This window comes from Cheilinus undulatus, linkage group 5 (assembly GCF_018320785.1).
Source record: "Cheilinus undulatus linkage group 5, ASM1832078v1, whole genome shotgun sequence".
NCBI classification, from domain to species: Eukaryota; Metazoa; Chordata; class Actinopteri; order Labriformes; family Labridae; genus Cheilinus; species Cheilinus undulatus.
Window position 1 is genome coordinate 16,143,758 of NC_054869.1, and position 14,714 is coordinate 16,158,471.

The window sequence follows — 14,714 nt, forward strand, 5'->3', positions numbered from 1 at the left end:
TTGATTGGTGTCCATTTGAAAAGCGGGCTTTGGGTTTGACAGGAGGGTACGGAGCGAAGGGGGGGGGGGGGATCATAGAGCAGCCTGAGAGAAAAAAAAAAAAAGAGAGGAGATATTTGGAGCACGACTCCTGACTGCAGTCACTTATAATGGTTTTCAATTAGCCAGGGAAAAGACCGAGAGCTAATCTGAGCTAGCACAGGAGAACCAGTCATGCAATATTCATGTACACAAACTAATGAAAGCCCAGATTAGCCTACATATTTACATGGGGTCGCTGCTGTGTCGTCCACACATTAAGAAAGGAGTCTGCTGCAGAGAGGAGAGTGAGAAAAGACGATAAAGAGGAAGATGGTACGCTGGGAGAACCGAATCAGACAGAGTGGAGATAATGAAGAGTAGAAAGAAGATGAAGAGAGAGCGAAATCAAGGAGGAAAAATGGGAGGTCAATGGGACAGCGGGAAGACCTTGAACGAAAGGAAAATGGGATCATGAGATAAAGAGGTGAGGAAAAGCAAAAGGAGGTGCGACTCCTCAAAAGAGATTAAGGATCATCTGCATTTTGCTTTTTCATCTGTCTTCGTCGCTGTAATCAGTCCTCTCCAAAGGCAGACACCAGCCCCCACTCAAAATGACACCAATCTGAATGAGTGATCTTGACAAATTGGGCTTCTGGAGAGAAGAGGATGCTCTTTTAGGCTGAGGAGAGGGCTGCAGACGCTGGGGAGTCTATGGCAGGACAAAGATATAACTGTAATTGGCTGCTTCACTCCCCTTCCTCTAATCTCTGACCACAGAAAGAGGCGGCGGGAGAAAATGGGGCAGCAGGCAGGAGCAGGCTCTCACCACAGCAAAATTTTCTGCGACCGCGATTTTCAATAGCATCTGAAATGTTATGTACATGCATCAGAACAATATGTGAAATTCATCTGTAATCCTCAGAGGGTCACAAAAGACTTAAAAGACTTCAAAGCTGGATTAAAGTGTGACTGGACATACCAATTCCACACTGGCTAACTTCTTACCAAGCATTAACATTGTATGTCATACAAGGAGCTAATCGCTGGTTTAGTTTGAGAATATCCTTTGACCTTTTGTAGAGGTCTCAGAATTAATTTTATGCTCCACAGATATCTAATTTTATGCTTTTACGGACTTACACATTTGCAGAATAATGGAAATGTCTTGATATTTTTCTTCACTTAGGAGCTCAGTGAGCTTGGTGTGCTTAGAAAATGTCCAGCTGTCAACATCTGTTTCATTTCATGACCAGTTTCAAAGATTCTTGTGTACAGATGCTGATTAAGGCGTACAGGGAGATACAGTACAGAGAAGGTTCAATTTCTGGCCTATGTGAGAAAAACTCTTCTCTTGTTTCAAAGATTCGGGCATGCTAATGAATTCACAGTTCTTCCAATGTGCTGGGCTTGCAGGTTCACACCCCCCCTCCACTCATCTCTACCTGCCTCAACTTTCGGAAATGAAATGTGAGAAATGGGCCAATTTACAGCTAAAGGCTGTTTCTTCCTCAGAGACACCGACATAAAGATGGAGAACAGATGATATGCAGAGGAAGATGGGGAGAGATGAGGCAGTTTGAATTTAGACAGAGAGAAAAAAAGGAAGAAAAAAAAGATGTGAGACAGGAAAGCAAGACGTTTGCACTAATATGAGTGTCATCTCTGAGGGAAGACAGAAGTGCTTGAATTGCATTTTCTGGCCTTTAGCTTGTCTTATACAAAGAGACTGAAGTTGAAGAGAGGCTCTTGATCTTTGCAATCAACTAGCATGACAAGAGCTGCTCAGATATTCAACAAGCAGAAACAAAAGAGGATGTCAGCATGAAGAAGTTCGCTTCCCTTAGAGAAGTTTGCGAGATAGAAGAAGTTGGAAAAAGTAGGCAGAACAAAGGCGCTGGAAAGAAGGACGACATAAAAATGAACATGAGAGGTCCTCAGCCATCTGTTGGTAATTATGTCTTGGGTTCATACTGCAGCTGAGACACTCCATAGCCCACCAGTTTCAAAGGAAGAGCCGCTGCTTTGTTACAATATCGATTTATCATTCTATGTCTATCATGCAGTTTTTCTTAAACTAGCTGTGTGTTTCCTACTACAGTCTGCTGTATCACACATGGAGGAGGCTTTAACCATCTGAAGACACATGTAGAAACCAGATCATTGTTCTCAGCAGGGCTGACACCTTCCACTGGTCGGTCCAGGATGTACGTTGTTCGTATTGAAGTAGAGCTGCTGCGTGTCTGCCCTCTGTCAGAGCCTCAGCCCCTTCTGTCTGTTTAATTCACCAGTCAGCAAATGCATTGTATATTGTTAGATGCTTTGGAAGTTCCTGTATTAAAGGGATATTTCAGTACTTTTGACGTTGGGTCGTATAAGGTACTGGGCAAAAGTAACGGCCTTAGCTTCTCTGATTTCAGAGACCATTTCCTCATTAAGAAGACTAGCTGCAGAGCAGATGGGTACACTTTCTCTATGAAATATTGCAAGTTTGAGGTAAAAATGGGCCAAAACACAAATGCTGGCTCAATTGTACATTATACTGAACATTTTTGAAGCCTTTTGTCACCCAGAGAGCTGCGGGTTTGAGAACTATTTGCAATGCAAGCTTCAAAAAAGTGCTCTTTCACCTCAGCGTTATCTGTGGCTTTGAAACGATGGCAGCAAACTAAACCAAATCAAAACTAAAAATGAGTGATTGACTAAAGGGATGATGACACTGTTTACTCTGGATACAAAGGAATACACAGAGGAACAACTTTTGCAGATGAAGACTCAGCAGAGAGAAAGAGAGAGGAGAGAAACGAGGAAAACTGGAGAGCAAGTTGCCTGGTAGTGTAGGTAAGATAACATAAGATATTCCTTTATTAGTCCGGCAAGGGGAAAGGTGTGGAAACTGAGCCCACAATCATGGAGTAGGTCATGAGTAGGACTTATCATTGCTTCTTAATGGCATTTCTGATCACAGATAGTGGTTAACACATGCCTGCAGCCTGCATCACTCTCCAGAGTTCTTCGCCTTACTGAGGGCCGGTGTTTTAAGGATCTTCTTCAACTTTCCAAAGACAAATTAGAAAAACCATCCCTGACCAGAAGAGCTGAATGGAAATTTGTCATCCAGGTAAGTTTACGGCTACAGTCAGCATTAGTTTACTTAATAAAAAACATTGTACCAGCTGTTAAAGTGGAAAACTGAGCTGAAATAACTGGTTTTAGTTAGTTTGTTGTCTCTGATGAGGCCCGCAGACCCAAACAGCTGCTTGCACTGCAAAATAGAGGCAAAATTAATCTATGTGTATTGTACAATTGAGCCAGCATCGTCTTTTTGCCCATTTTTACCTACAACTCACTATATCACATGGAGAAACTATACCCATCTGCTAGACTGTATAGCCTTGCTTCCCTGCCAGAATGACCAGTAAGGTGTTTCTTAAAGGGGCAACGCACACTGAAATCTCTGGAGGCTATTGCCTCTACTGTTGCCAAGTAAATCATCTGATCTGACATCAAAAATACTGTAATATCCCTTTTTTAAGTCAGCAATAGTGTTACAGACGGAGAGAAGGAGAGAGAAAAGACAATGTCTCCTGGTCATTAAGTCCCAACATTAAAACTTTGTCCCTTCATCTCAGTGAATAAAGGCTGCATGCTGTCATATATTTACACATAAGTTACAGCGTGAGCTAAATTAAGTGGTCCTGAAAACAGTTATTATTATGAATGAATAAAAAACAAGTATCTGTGGATGTTATAGGATATAAGATGGTTGATAGTTCCATGCCATGCTGTTATTTCAGTACAACATGATGAGGGTAAAAAGAATTAATAATGCCTTATAAGCTTGTTATGTTCATTTTTAGGAACTTAGAAGTATACAATGAGGAACCTGTCACAGATTAAAGTTATTTTGAGCTTGAGACTGAGCGGCTTTTTAATTTTTTTTTTCTTAATGGAAAGACCAATCGATTGGTCAGTGTAACTGCATTTTAGTCAAGATTCATCAAATTCTGACACGTTCAGCATCTCTGAGAGACTTACTGGCACTATCGGGGCCTCTGCAGACAAAGCTGATTGCCCCAACATCACATCTGTTAACCCCTCAAAAACAGTGATGACAGGATGAGACCAGGAGGTGGAGGAGAAGGGTGGGCCTGTAGGAGGGATTTCATTTCACAACCCCTCCCAACACAAACGCCCTTCCTCCAGGGACCAGTTACATTTTCATTTGATAGGAACCGGAAACCAGCATCTGTAATTAGATTACAAATAGATAGACAGAATGAGAAAAAAATCTTAGTTAATTAACTCAAACCATATTCTAATCAGTTTCATAAGCACCCCTCCTCTCGACAACCTCCTATCTGAATCCTCTCACAAACCCCCCGGGACTCACCATCACACCAGCCAAGAGAAGACGGGCACTCAAACAAGATCATTTGACGCTAATTTCCCAAACAGGAAAGCACTCAATGATGCACTCTGATTGAGACAACTGAGCCCCCTGCATCAATAGCTGATGAGAGAAAGACACAAAACAGAATGAAGGTTGAAAAACATCTTTCTGTCTCGTGCCGTTTCGTGTATGATTCCTGAGACGAGGGGTTCCTGTGCTGGGGCGGCGGTTTCCGTTGTGGCAGGAAGCGGTGGCGGGGAATTAAATGAGGCTCTCTTTATGGGAATGGGGACAAGTGGCTGTGATAACAGTCAAAGAGGTGTCTCAGAAAGAGTGTCGCCCGCCACATTCACATCTCCATTATCTGTCAACCTGCCAGTCCATCTGTTTGTTTGCTACACGGCGCTCTGAAGACTGACAAACTGCATTCACAAAGAAAACACGTGTCACGTGCTCTATGAAATGAGGAAAAGCTGCACCCTTAATGTGGCACAATGATCTGCAATTTAGCTTTTGTTCAACATTTTCATCATTTCCTAATGATTCCTCCTGAAAAAGAAATAAAGTGTTTTATCAAAAGTGTCTCGCACACAGTCATCAGACTGACAGCTCAATCACGCAGCCGTTATGTTTGTCTCTCACTTTGATTAGAAATCCATTTCAGATGTCAATCTAGATTTTATTTTTTTCTAGGGGAAAGCACAGCAAAACAAAAAAGAGCACAGGCAAGCCTGAGCCATGAAAAGCAACAGATTACATGTCAAACATTTTCATTACAGTGATACTTCGACATAAGTGAACCCTAAATTTGACTCCTAAGAGGAAAAACATCAACCTCTACCTATTAACATGCCCCCCCTTCAGTCAAATTTTTACAGTCTTGCCAAAAACCTTTTCAAATCCCACCATTTCATCAAATGTTGAATCACAGCAACAGGGACAAACTGGCTTATTAAATTAGATTCTTAACACAGAGCCAAAAAGACACACTTGAAAATACCAACTGGCAGAAAAACATGCAGCATTGTGGACAGATTTGCAGCAAACAGAATTTCACCAAATCAAAATGGCTCCTTTGGGATGGAGCCACACTGGCACATGCAAGACTGCTTTAATTTCTAAACACCTGCTCACTCTCTACTTAGACCGTGAAATACAACCAGCACAGAGCTATTCTTCCTCTCCAACAAACAATCCTGGTCTGCCATTTCAGTGAGAGGGGTACCACAGCCAACCCGTCTCCCCCGAGTGTACCCATGCATGTGTGTGTGTGTCAGATGAGCCACCATCACAGCAGCCTGCACCTGCTCCGCCTGAGGCCCCGCTCTGTTAGCTGTGAACAGCAGCTCGATGCAGAGATGGAGGAATGAGGGGACGGAGGGATGGGAAGCTGAGGGGAATAGATTTGTTGGTAAATGTCAGCAGCTTAGCTCAAAAAGTGCATTTGAGGATCTAATATGAATTCATATGAGTTTCAAGGATAGTAGTCAATGCAACAATAATATAACACAACATCCTGGATGTCTGCAGGATAATAAAACCACCGATTCCAGGTAGGAAGTTCATGCACGTCCAGCTTGACTGATACTGGGTAGTTTAGCCTCTTTGAGGGTTTCTGCTCCCAGTCAGCCCCTGATGGACACATGCAGGCATGTGCGCTGACAGACTCAGGGATGGATAGTTTCACATGTCCAAATACCGGGCAGCATGTCTGTGCTACAACAATGTCCCCAGGGCACTTTTGTAAAACTGTGCTCTCCCCTGCAGCAACAAACGAGAGACATTCAGTGTCTGTAAAGTATAATACATCCGTTCATTATAGTGCAAGGCTCAGCAGTTTGAGTCAGCGCCTCAGCACCTGAACTGTACATTAGTTTCATCCACACCTAATAGGGGCAGCTGCACTGTACTGTTCTGTCAAAGAAAGCCTTCTACTGCAGCAAAATTCCTGGCTAAAACAATAACAGCAGCTGCAGCCAACTCTGCAACTAAAAAACACAACATTTTTCATTCCAAAAGAAACAGGAAAAGGCTAACACATAATCCCAAATGTAAATTGGGAGGGTAATTTCACACCTGAAGCGTTACGCCAACTGTTGTATGCCAAGTTATGTTGTTTTGTTCCAATGAGTGATTATGTCTTTTTTTCAGCTCTCAATGAAGCAGCTGGAACAAGTACATTTACCAGTTTTATTACAGAAGACAGAGTAGCATTCATAGCATTTAACATGTTCAGTTCAGCATGATTTCATCCTGCAGAACACCCAGACAGGTGGCAGAGGAGGCAAACACATTTTACATGGCTATAAAGTCAGCCATTACTTAAAATAATGTAACGCCGCGCCATAGACATTGTGTAGCGTCTGGCAGGCCCCTGAAGCAGTGTTCAGTCTAGTATGGTATATTTAAACAGTTAAGAAGGTGCTGATGCTTTAAATTTCACAGTGGTAACTGGAGCACTCACCAGACTCGCTGAATAATACGTGCACTAATGTGGCCTCTGACCCCAGTCACAGGAAAATAGATCAAGAGAGAGGACTGGAAGAATGGATGCCAGACTGAGGAAAGAAGGAGAAGGTACACTGCTCCGGTATCTCTGATTGATGATGATATAGCTCAGGCTTCATAAATCATGTCCTATCTCACATCATGATATATCTTTCACCTGTCAAGACAACAATTTTCAGACAGTCTTCAAGACAAACACAAAAAAACATTTTAAAATGAACAGATGTTTACAAAGACCTCCATGGCCACGCAAACAGATTATTCAAATCTTGTTTTTGTGCACAGCTCCTTTATTTCTAACTCCAAGACATTTCTTCCCATTTGATCCTGCATGTTTTATGTAAAAGGCATGTAGAGTCTCAACCCCTTTCAAGCACAATTAAGTTAGGGACATTTATTTTTCCAGAAAAACCTGGACTATCACAATATGTGTGCTGCAAAGATGTCAGATGAAGGTATCGATAGCTATATGACCAAAATGACCACTAAAAGAACAAATCAGAATTTTAATCCCATCAAACTTTAGACAAACAAACCCAAGTCAACAATGACAAAGCCATTTCACTTTTGCAATCGGTTCCTTCAGGCTTTGTCTATCAGGAGAAAAGATAACATGCAAACAAACACGACAGAAACTGTCACAATTAACTATTTGCATAAAACCAAATCAAATTTTGCACACATTTGGTATTTCAGTGCATAAAATGCACATCCATCCATTGGATGAGCGCAAATATCCTCTTCTCATCAATTGGAAACTGGCGGTTACTATCTTGCCTCCTGCTGATCTTTGGCTGCTCCTGATTGGTTGCTACAACCATGGAAAAAGGAGATTGAAGCATTGTGATTGGCCAACATGCTAACTGGAAGTTGTCGTCTCTCCTTTTTGTGTCAAGATGCAGATCTGAAAGCAACACTGCTGAGATTTTCATCGCAATAATGTAAAAAAATAGTCGCATCATCATGGGTTTAGCAGTGTGGATTAGTAGTATCAAATCTCCGAATAAACACAGCACTTTGCACAAAATGTTCTGGAGGGAATACAAACACCAGGAGCCCTCTGTAGATGGTCAAAAAGGTACATTTCAAATTACAATGTACTCCATAGAGAACTGACATAGTTCCTGAGATACTGCAAACCGGTGGTTCTCAACTAGTGGATCAGGACCAAAAAGTGAGTCCTGAAGGTGTGTCAAGAAAAAAAAAAAATCTGGCCAAAAGTCTATGATATACAGAGGCAAAAGTAGACATACAATACATACATACATTTTTGGAAATTTTTTTCCCGTGATGAGGAATTTATTGTGGTCATTTTCTCAAGATTTTAAATGATTCATATCCTTTTTTCCAGATAAAATTTTTTTCCAAAGATAATAAGGAAATTCTTCAAGAAATGACCAAATATGTATGCTGTTTCAGGAAATGGAGTAAAATAAAATGCATGAATGTAATTTTCTTTTTCTTTTTTATTTTGATTTATCCTGTCTCTTTGTTCAATCATGTTGAACAAACACACAGTGACTGAACATTTTTAAAATGTAGGTCGCGATTTCTCATAAGGTGGTGGTGGTGGTGGGTCTTGATGCCCGACCAGTTGAGAACCACTGTTATAAACAATGCAAGCACTGCCGCTGGGGAACGCTGGTGATCCAGCAGAGTTCAGAGGTTTATTAAAGGAAGGTAGAAATAAAATGTACAAGTGCTGGAAAGCTTGGGCACATACTAAAGTTCAAGTCACATCTACAAATGCAGGCCAAGCGGTAGAAATAAAGACACAAAAGACTTTTAGGTTTAAGACGAAAAAACAGAACACTGGTATGGTGAACAGAGAGGGGTCAGAGAGGAGCAACAGCAAGGGGGGAGGAGGCGAAATAGATCATTATATTCTGTGTAGGTATGACTCAATTAGGCTGCAACAGCACCCATTGTAAAATATATTAAATCTATGAGGCATGGGATCATTTGGGAAAGTGTGGGGAGGGGAGGTTGGACCACTGAGGATTGTTCTGTAGTCCTCATTACTGAATCCGCCTCAGCGTGGCTGTCAGTCACCACCTGTCTGTCTGCCTTGTTAAGGGTGCTGGAATCATAAATCTCCCTTAGGAGACAAGCTCACGGTGTGTAAGGAAGCGCTCCTACCCACATATCTCCACAACTATAAACATATGCCTGACATAAGTATCCCACTATAAGCCTCATATAAATAAATCCAAATTCACAAGAAAGAACAGCAGCTAAACCGAGCCCAGAGCTGGAAAGCCCTCAGTGTGCCGTGCTCGGCACCATTTCTCTTTCCTTCCTGAAAGATTTTACAGCCGGCAGTAAAAAGCTTTCTTAGCTACCCTCTCCACATTCAGCATGGCAGGAAAAGTAAAAGGAGGGAAGGCCAGACAATCCACAGTGACGGTGAGGGGGACTGAAACAATCTGCTTTGGGCTTGCTCGTGTCTGTGACCCCTGGAAAAGCACTCTGCTGAGGCCGACTGTGTGTGTCTGCAACACTTTGACTGCAAAAACACACACACAGCACCTTCTCCTTAAGGCTGAAGGGAAGAGAGAAAGGCTCAGCCTAATCCTGTTTGCCTCTCTCTCAGACTGTGTGCCATTTATCCAAGCGGGCAGTGGTCATGAAGATTCAGGGGTTAATTGACTCCATTTTTTTCATGGTCAATAATCATCAATAATCCACTCAAGGACTAGATACTGACCACTCAGGTGCCAGACCAGGGCGTCAATCCGAAGAATGGGATGTCTAGTCCAGGCTACATGAAGGCTACAGCTAAGCCAAGGACACACTCCTGGAAAATTGAGCCTTCAAAGACCGGCTTATGAATCCCATCTCTGACAAAAGAAGAGATGGAATTAGCAGGATTTAGGGGCGTCAGCAAGAGGCAGGGGGGTATTAGTGTTGCTCTTTACACGTCTCCATCCAGACTGGATCGCAGGCCCTCTTTAGAACACACTAGCAGCCAATGTCTGTCACAACAAACAGCACTGCATGGATGGAGACAGCTGCAGGGCCTGAAGACTGAGCTGATACTCTGCTCAGCCCACTGGAACCGGTCCAGTGTGGAGTTATAAAGGAATGTGGGGACTGCGGTTTTGGCAGCTGTGCTCTGATAAAATGTTGTGAAACAGAGACAAGTATGCATGTTTTTCAGGCCATATGCTGAAGGGATGTGTCGCTGGTGCCTTTGACAGCCCTTATTCAAAACATCTTTTAGCCAGCTTAAGTCTGAAACACTGGCTCTCTTCAACATGCACAACTTAGTACATAATTCAGAAGCTTAACCGATGAAAAGAATGAAAAGAATAGAGCTTAAGTCTTGCAGAGGGCTGTTCCACTTCACGGAACAAGGAAATGTGCTCCTATTGATGTGGTCCATCAAGTCAGGTCCACTTTATTCCCCATGGAGGCACCCAGAGGCAGGCACCTACTGAGCCCTGCTGACCACACCCCTGGAACAATGACCTCAATAAACTCAAACAGAGCTCCATTTGCTCGAACAGAAGCACTGGGGGGTAAAGGAAAGCTGTAGCAAATCAGAAATGAGTGCTCTGAGGCTTGCAGGAAAACATTACAAATGGACTGTTGTACACATAAATCAATCTTTGCATTTACCACTTGCTATCCAAAAATCCATCTCCTCACTCACAGTGGTGTGAACAGGTTGCAGGAATGAGGATTAATGAGAGCAGGATGGCCCAGTCGCTAGTGTCCCTATTGTTTCTCCTCTGGTATTTTGACAACAGATTCCCAAGAGTGCGTTACTAGGCCATATGCATGCAGCTTGAGTGTACTGCATCAGAATACGACTAGGGGAAGGCCTAGCATTCCAGGAGGCTCCCCTATCCGTCCTCAATCTTTGTCTGGCTCTCCCAATGGGAGGCAGTGGTCTGGGATTAACTGAGCGAGCACAGGACATAAATTTCAGCTGTATTGCTGAGTCGCTGTTCCCCTCACGCAACCCTCCTTACCTGACCCAATCCCTCCACCCCCATCCACTTTCTCTTCACGCCCCAGGAGGACGGGCAAGGGGGCTGGCCATGCAGCCATCCTGCTCCTCTCAGCATGCTGGGCCATAAACACAGCGCAGCATCAGGAACAGCAGGTGCTATCACTCCCTATCATTAATTATCCCTGCTGCATCACTCTGGGGCCGCTCACTCCTAAATCTCCATCTCCTGCACAATCTTATTCTCTAGTTTTCAATGCTTTCCCATTTTTCTCTAACTCTCTTAAATCCCAACCATGTCTACAGCAATTTCATTTCATCTCCTCAATATCCACCCATTCTCATTCCCAACAATTCAACAATCTCCTCTCGATTCATTTGTTCCCTGATGGAGCTCAATCCTTGTCCAGCGCTCTCAGCTTCTCCCAAGTGACTCCTTCTCCCTGCTGACAGCCGTGCCCGCTTCCCTCTCTCCTCAGATGTGTGCCTTCCAGCGCTTCTCCTCACTTTCTGACGGGTTTTCCCTTGCTTGTAAATGTATTCCAAAACTGCTGTGCCACCGCCAGCCAGGAGACGTCACATGGACTGCTGGAGCTCTGGGGGGACAGATAGCTCTTCTGCCCCCACCAGAGAGCTCATAAATAATACCGAATCAAAGAGGAGAAGCCACATGAGAAACTCCCCGAGGTGAAAAGCCGATGAACTTGGTTAAAGATGTAAGAGTGTGCCTGCTGTCGGCGAAAGTCTGAGCTCCCAGTGAGTCTGGCCACAGAAACATGAGCTGGGCATCCTGTCGCTCTCAGGTGAGGAGGCCTCATGTCAGCTGTGTGGAAGCCACAGAAACATCTGGCACAACCACAAAAACAAACAGTTGCTTCCTCCTGACTTGGTCACACTGCCACAAGGCATAATATGAACTCTAAATTCAGAGCCTGGCTTTGTAACATAAAACTACCCAATGCATTAACAGGTTGTGAGAAATTCTGCTCAAGACAACACTGGGTGATGATGACTTAAAAACACATCTGGCAATGAGAAAAAGAAGAATTGAATCCTTTCTACATCTTACCACTAAAATTTACGACGTGTCTGGCGTGCCAGTAGTGAAGTGGTTAAGGCGCGCACCATGTACGCAGGCAGCCTGGGTTCGAGTCCAGCCTAAGGCCCTTTGCCGCATGTCTCTCCCCCACTCTCGTCCCTGTTTCTGAGTCTATCCACTGTCCTCCTCTATCCAACAAAGGCCCAAAAACATATCTAAAAAAAAAAAAAAAAAAAAAAAATACGATGTGTCCGTCAGTCTGTGTCAATTTGCACGCCACACCATTGCTCCAATTGTTCTTGATACCTCTCAGAAGACTTCTTGGGTGTACTGGTACAAAACTAGTGCCACAAAAGAATCATAAATATGCACAGATTTTCAATAAAATCCCAAAATGTCACAGGAACTGTGGAATGTTATTGCATCTTAGTGCCAACAGAGGGCACTAGAGTAATATGCAAAGTGGGGGTGATTATGTGGCAGAACTGAGAAAGCTGGTGCAGGACTGTGACTTTGGTGATGTTGAGAGATCGTTTGGTCGTTGGCAAAAATGAAGACAGGATACAGCAGAAGGTACTGTCAGTGGATGGACTGTTGAAAAGGCACTCAAGTTTGCATAAGCAACGGAGGCAGCAAACAGAGGCCCCATCCACACAGAGATGAATTCAGGAGCATACGCTAACGTTTTTTGTCGTCCGGCAATTCCTCCACATGGAAACATTGTTTTAGGAGGTCGTAAACTCTACGTCTGAAACCGGGTCCCAGAGTGAACAAATCTGTAAACGCTTACTGTTTCGTCTCCGTGTGGACAGCCAACCGCATCTTTCTTGAAACAACAACGTCACACATAGCGTAGCTCACTTATCCCGCATGCTCATATCGAACCAAAACAACAATGGTGCACGCAGGCATGTGTTCGTGCTGCAGAAGCTATTGAGCTTATTATGGCTTTTACAGCAAAATCTGATGCTCCTTTATCATCAACACGAACAGCATAAACCGTATGTTCTTAAATCCAACGCGGAGAACAACTAGAAAGGAAACTAGAAGAAAGTCTGTGTCCGTTTTCTGTTCTTCTCGTCTCTTTTGGTGCATTTCCGTGGCAGCAAGACAGCGCCGCGTACATGCTTGGCATAAATACTACAGCGTTTCCAGTCGTTTTTAGTGGTTCCGCGCCTACGTGGACATTTCCTGAAACAATCCCGTATTTACGGAAACTTTTCAAAATGAAACGGAAATATAAAATTTTTGTCTCCATGTGGATGAGGCCAGAGACACTGTGGATTTACATGGCATGAAGGAACCTGGTAAATGGAACAGAGTGGCAAGGCTGGTGAACAAGGTCAGTGTCACATGACCAAAGCCCCAGCAGGACATTAATGCTACAGATGTGGTGGAGAAAACCACCAGGCCAAAGACTGCAGGTTTGCCAATGAAAAAAGGCACAACTGTGGAGAAGTGGGACACAAAAAGAGCCTGCAGAAACAAAACAGGGGGTAATGGAAATACGACACAGTAGAAGTATGAAAAGAGCTAATTTCATACAAGAGGACTGGGGAGATAGTGATAATGGGGACGCTTTCACTATGTATCACATTAAAGAAATACTTCAGTACTTTTGAAGTTGAGTCGTATGAGGTACAACGAGACCAGTGCCACTGATTTGCAATGCAAGAGCACATAACCGGTAGCCAAAGCCTGCATTGCAAAATAGTGACAAGAAGACAGAGGCTTTCTTGGTTAAAAGAAAAAAAAAAAAAAAAAAAAAAAAAAAGATACTAAAAATTCAATAGTGTTTACGTTTGGGCAAACATTGTTTAGTGGCCCATTATTACAAAAAAGCGTGCTCAATTCCGGGGAGAAAATGTACCTATTTGTTACGCTGTATAGCCTAGGTTGCTGAACGGTACATCCAGTGAGTCCTTCTTAAAGGAGCAATGCTCACGGAAATCACTGGAGGCTAATGCTACTTCTACAGCCATGTACCAAACATGGCTCAACTTCAAAAATACTAAAGTATCTCTACAAGGTAATCACTGGGTCTGTTATTTTAGGAAGGCTTTGTTTTCCAGATCCATAATCATGAATATACAGTCATCACCAAATTTTAGTTGTAGTGGTAGTGAAGGGCTCAGAAACCAGTCCAGTATATCAAAAACATAGCACTTGATATATGCAGGTTTAAGTCACATGAAAACCACAATCCACAGCAGTGTCCAAAATCCATGCCCACATCACTACTGACTTGTGCACATACATATAGAGTCATAGAAAGTGACAAAAACAGTATTTTCTTCTACCTGGTGCTTCAAACCAACAATCACACAGCTTTTCTGTCTCTGAATGCGACTTGGAGCCTTTCCCTCAGGCAAAATACTGCCCATATTTTCTAAAGCGTAGCTTCCTCCAATACATCACAGCCACAGTGGACTGCAGAGGCTACTGCTGCACACCCAGCCCTACCTCAGCACCAGAACCAGCAGGAAACTTGTTAGCATTCTCAACCCTCGCAAAAAGTGCCTCTCTTCTATAAAAGGAAAGGGGCTGCCTGTGCTTTGTATCATTGGCTTTCAGGCTCATCCAAAAACAGATAACCCTACATAAAACAATGATTTCCAATGGAGAGGCCCTCTAATCTTTCAGAAACCCATGTCTATGGCAGCCTTAGTCACATTTCCCCTTCCACATCTTAACGCTGTGTAACAGAGCAACTGAACCAAACCACAGAAAAAGAAAGTAAATCACACAAATCCCCTGAGTACAAGAAAAGATTTTACTCTTCTCCTTCCAGAACAGATAAG

General features: G+C 43.3%; 1 protein-coding gene across 4 annotated transcripts in view; it reads right to left on the bottom strand.

Annotated features, from left to right (window-relative positions):
- Nucleotides 1-14,714, bottom strand: part of LOC121509420 (tetratricopeptide repeat protein 28-like) — a 266,183-nt gene that overhangs the window by 149,869 nt on the left and 101,600 nt on the right. Inside the window, exon 1 of one of the 4 annotated variants that reach the window (XM_041786789.1) lies at nt 11,944-12,011. The exons of the other annotated variants lie outside the window; for them this stretch is intronic. The gene's annotated coding sequence lies outside the window, so the exon portion shown is untranslated. Of the gene's footprint in view, nt 1-11,943; nt 12,012-14,714 lie in introns of those variants that run through there. 4 annotated transcript variants of the gene reach the window in all.